Source organism: Humulus lupulus, chromosome 9, assembly GCF_963169125.1.
Source record: "Humulus lupulus chromosome 9, drHumLupu1.1, whole genome shotgun sequence".
Classification (NCBI taxonomy): domain Eukaryota; kingdom Viridiplantae; phylum Streptophyta; class Magnoliopsida; order Rosales; family Cannabaceae; genus Humulus; species Humulus lupulus.
In genome coordinates, this window is record NC_084801.1 from 22,373,429 (window position 1) to 22,378,728 (window position 5,300).

Sequence of the window (5,300 nt, forward strand, 5' to 3'; positions counted from 1 at the left end):
ACTAAGTTGAAATCATTTAAAATTCTAAACGTAACCAGGTCCGAAACTTAGAGGCTTTGAAATATTGATTATTCAATGGCTTTTTTAAGTTCGAATTTCCAATAAACCTAGTGAAATAAATTTAAAATCATTTAAAACCCTGGATGCAACCAGGTCCGAAACATGGAAAGTTGGGAAAATTGTTTAATGTCAAGGGCTTGTTAAAGCTTGAGTTATCAATAAACCTAACACGAACTAAGTTTAAATCATTGAAAACCCTGGACACTACCATGTCCGAAACTTGGAAAGTTGGGAAAATTGTTTAAAATCAAGGGCTTGTTAAAGCTCGAGTTATCAATATTCCTAACATGAACTAAGTTTAAATTATTAAAAACCCCGGATATAATCGGGTTCAAGGCCTGATTTTTAACAGGTGTGATACAAATCAACACACAAAACTTGGATATAACCAAGCTCGATAAATTCTATCTCGGTCTAAAAATCAATTCTAAAAATCTCGAATGTACAAGTCTAAGGATTCATAAACATGAGAGATAGTAAAGGAGAGATAAATGGATCAAAAAGTTGGATTATATTGAAATAAAGCAGGCAAATTATGCCAGGGAGAAAAACCTCGAACTGGGCCCGAAGGCAATTGTTTAATAAAAAAAATGTTAAACAATTACAGACAAATACAAAAGAGCTATCATTGAGCTCCACCAATTCGCCCCGCCGAGGTGACCTCCTCGCCATCTCCCTCAGCTATTCTGGAAGCCTCACTAGTCTCTAACGGTTCTTGCAAGAGTCGAGCCTTGAATATTGGAAGGTACGGATCCCATATCTCGGCCCCCAAGAAAGATAAGTTCCCATCCAGGTTGAAGGCCCACCACTAGTATAGCATTTCTTCCATGGACGACGATGAGGCCGCCTTTTCTTTTTCGACTGTGGCCTCGGCCTCGAGCAATTTTGCTTTCGCTTCATCAACCTCGGCCGGAAGTTGCGCAGTTTGAGCATGGAGGGCAGACCATGCAGTCTTTGCAGCCTTCTCTGTAATGCCCTATTGCCTTAGAGCCGTTACTAAATGAGTTTAAAATGTGCAATTAACTCGCTAATCGAGGTTTTAGGTCAAAAGTGTAATTCATAATCCCAGTCATAAACTTGAAAATCAACCATTCATTGAAAAATATAAAGTGTTTAACATTTGGGATCCCAAAAAATATTGTTTAGAAATATTTACAATTAAAAAATATAACTAGAGTCGGCTAAACGACAAAATTGAATTTGGTACAAAGCATCTCCCAAGAATATCCCTAGTCGTGGCAGCCAGGCAGACTAGACATGTATGCGCCGCTCATCACGCTCGCCATACTCAAGGTTGGCCGACTTTCCCTTTGCCTTTACCTGCACCATAGAGCACCCGTGAGCCGAAGCCCAGCAAGAAAACACTCACAAGCAGATAAGATATGCATATCAAACACTTAACATATAAACAAGCCATCATCAGGCTATACATGTATGGCCATCCCGTCCCAGGCACTTTACCATGACCTAGGTTCGCGGTCCGCACTGTGAGGATATCCCAGGTATCCTTTGGGGTCTCGCCCTGGCAAAATGCACTCCGCGTGCTAAACGCTGCTCCCGGCCTCTTGCCGTTCTCGGCCTTCGACGTTCCCGGCCATCGTCGTTCATTCATTTATATGAACACATAATATAACTAAACAGATACTTAAACACATACAAATTCAATCAAAGGGCAACGCCCTGCAACACAGTCATATAGGGCCAAGCCCTACAACTCAATCATATAGGGTCGAGCCCTGCAACTCAAACTCTATGGGAACAGTAGTTTTCTAACTTGTATCCCAAGCTTTCCAAGCACCGATGTCCAGAGCACAGTCCCCTAGTCCGAGCCTCGCAGAAATCCTAGTCACAACGCACCAAAAATATCCATCCATAAAGTTCTAATCAATTAAATAACTTTGGGTCATAATTCTAGTCTCCGGAACATTGAATTCTATCAATCCGCATGAGAAAATCCATTCCAAGCCTTAACTATTGAATTCCTGAGCCTAAAACCTCTTTAGAGCCCAAAAATGCACTAAGATTCACGGCCCTAGGAACTCATGCCGCGGCCCCCAGCTTAACCCGAGGTCGTGCCTCAAATCATTCTACACGCGTCGCGGCCCTTCCTAAAGGGTGCCGAGTCGCGCCTCCAATTCTAGACGCCCCAATGTTCTAAACGGCCGCGGCTCAACAAGAACAACACCGCGACCCGACCCCTCGAGCCTAGAAAAACTCACCATTTTTACCTCAGAAACCAATCCAATTAACCCCAAAATCAAGCCAACAATCCAAACTAATCATCACAGGGGTTATACTATAGATTCAGCAACAAAACCCAACAAGAACTCAAGCCAAAAACCTTATCAAACTCAAAGTCAATTCTTCACTCAACACACATGCATTACTCCAGAATTTTCAGCTTAAAACCAGCATAATTCACTAAGATTAAAGCTTACCTTGAGCTGAGTTGGGTCTCTGAATTAGATCCTTAAGCTTCAAGCTTCTAGCTCCCAAGATTCCCAGCCCAATTCCTTAGTTTTGAGTTGTTTCCACCAAAGTTTCCCTTGCTAAGACTTAGAGGAAATAAAGAGAGAGAAGAGGTAGAAGGGAGGGTCGGTTCCTTCTTTTTCTAAAGGATACTTTTGGTTTTGTTTTATTTAACTCAAGTTCCTAAGGTTACCTCAAGGCTCGGGGTACCAAAAACGTCATCGAGGGAAAAATGGTAATTTTCCCCAATATACCCTCCTAAACATTATATCTTCAAATATATCTCGAAATATTTATTTCCATAACCTGATAATGCCATAAAACGTCTAATTTCCAAATTACCCCTCGACTCGCCTCGAGTCAGATTTTTGGTCTCGTTGTGACTTTCTAGCTAACCGCTCCCTAAGACTGTCTCGGATCGTGCAACATAGATATATCACAAATATATCACAATTCTCACATTTATGCCCTGAACGGGCTAAAATTACAATCATGCCCCTAATAACTAAATGGGGCCCACATGCATATTTAATTCACCTAAACATGCATCTCTAATCACATATTCACACAAATTCACGTATTATAACAATAAATCACTTATTGCCCTCTAGGCGCGCTAATCAAGGCCCTAAGCCTTATTAGCAAATTTGGGTCATTACAACTATCCCCTCCTTATAGAAATTTCATCCTCGAAATTACCTGAACAACTCGGGATACCATTCCTACATCTTAGATTCAAGTTCCCACGTCGCCTCCTCAACCTTGTTGTTCCTCCACAACACTTTTACCAAGGTGATGGTCTTGCTCCGCAAGACTTTGTCCTTCTGGTCAAGAATCTGAACAGACTTCTCCTCATAAGACAAATCCTGATCCAGCTCCAAATTCTCATAACTCAGAACATGCGTCGAATCAGACACATACTTCCGAAGCATGGACATATGAAACACATCATGAACCCCCGGTAAGGCTGGAGGCATCGCCAACCTGTAAGCTACCTCTCCAACCCGCTCCAGAATCTCAAAGGGGCCAACAAACCTAGGGCTCAACTTGCCCCGGACACCAAACCGTTTCACTCCCCTTAAATGTGAAACTTTAAGGAACACATGGTCACCAACCTGAAATTCCACGCTCTTGCGTTTCAGGTCTGAGTAACTCTTCCGGCGACTCTGGGAGGCGAGCATTCGATCTCTAATCTTCTCAACTGCCTCATTGGTCCTCTACACCATCTCAGGACCTAAGTACCTCCTCTCACCTGTCTCATCCCAATGGATAGGTGATCTGCACTTCCTCCCGTAAATCATCTCATACAGAGCCACTCCTATAGTCACCTGATAACTATTGTTGTACGAGAACTCAATCAAAGGGATATACTTACTCCAAGATCCCCCAAAGTCTAGCACACAGGCTCGCAACATGTCTTCCAATATTTGAATCGTCCTCTCAGTCTGACCATCTGTCTGAGGATGATAAGCGGTACTAAACCGTAACTGTGTGCCCATAGCCTTTTGCAGACTCTCCCAAAACTTGGAGGTGAAGGTGGGGTCCTTGTCGAATATTGTCGACCTTGGAGCCCCATGCAGTCGAACAATCTCCTTCACATATAACTCAGCATACTACTCCATAGTATAAGTCGTCCTGACTGGTAAAAAGTGGGCGGATTTGGTGTACCTATCCACAATCACCAACACCGAGTCATGATGTCCCACAGTCTTCGGTAAACCAACCATGAAGTCCATGGCGATATCTTCCCACTTCCACTCCGGAATCCCTAGAGACTGTAGCAACCCCGCTGGCCTCTGATGTTCATCCTCGAGCTGCTGACAAGTTAGGCATTTGGCCACATAATCCACCACACCCCTCTTCATGCCCGACCACCAATACAAAGATCTCAAATCCTAGTACATCTTCGTCGTACCCGAATGTGAGGAATAGGGAGTGGTGTGCAGTTCATCTAAGATCTCTTGCGGGATATCTGAATCCATCGGAACACAGATCCGACTCTTATACTTTAGTAACCCCATCTCCGAGATAGAGAAGTCCTTAGGTGCTCCGACTAAGACGTTCTCCCTGTGTCCCTTCAACTGGAAATCATTATCCTACACTTCCTTGATCCTCTCATGGAGCTTAGACTGAAGAGTGATGTTGTCTAACCGACCAACCACTAACTCTATACCCGCTCTAGTCATCACCTCCGCTAGCTTAACGGATATCCGTCTCGAACTGAACAACTGTTATGGGCCTTTCCGACTCAATGCATCAGCCTCCACATTAGCCTTCCCAGGATGGTATAGGATGTCACAATCATAATCCTTAACCAACTCTAGCCACCGTCTCTGGCGCATATTTAGATCCTTCTGAGTAAAGAAATACTTTAAACTCTATGGTTGGTGTATATCTCGCACTTCTCACCATAAAGATAATGTCTCCAACTCTTAAGTGTGAATACCACCGCTGCCAATTCTAAATCATGTGTGGGATATCTATGTTCATACTCCTTTAACTGTCTTGATGCATAGGCTATCACCTTCCCAGCTTGCATTAGCACACACCCTAAACCCTGTCTGGAAGCATCACAATAAACCACGAACTTCTCGTTGTCTGTCGGCAGACTCAACACTGGCGCCGTGATCAGTCGCCGCTTCAACTCTTTGAAACTGTTCTCACATCTGTCTGTCCAAACATACTTTGTCTTCTTCTTTGTCAATTATGTCAATGGTGTAGCTATCCTGGAGAACCCCTCAATAAACCGCTGATAATACCCTGTCAATCCC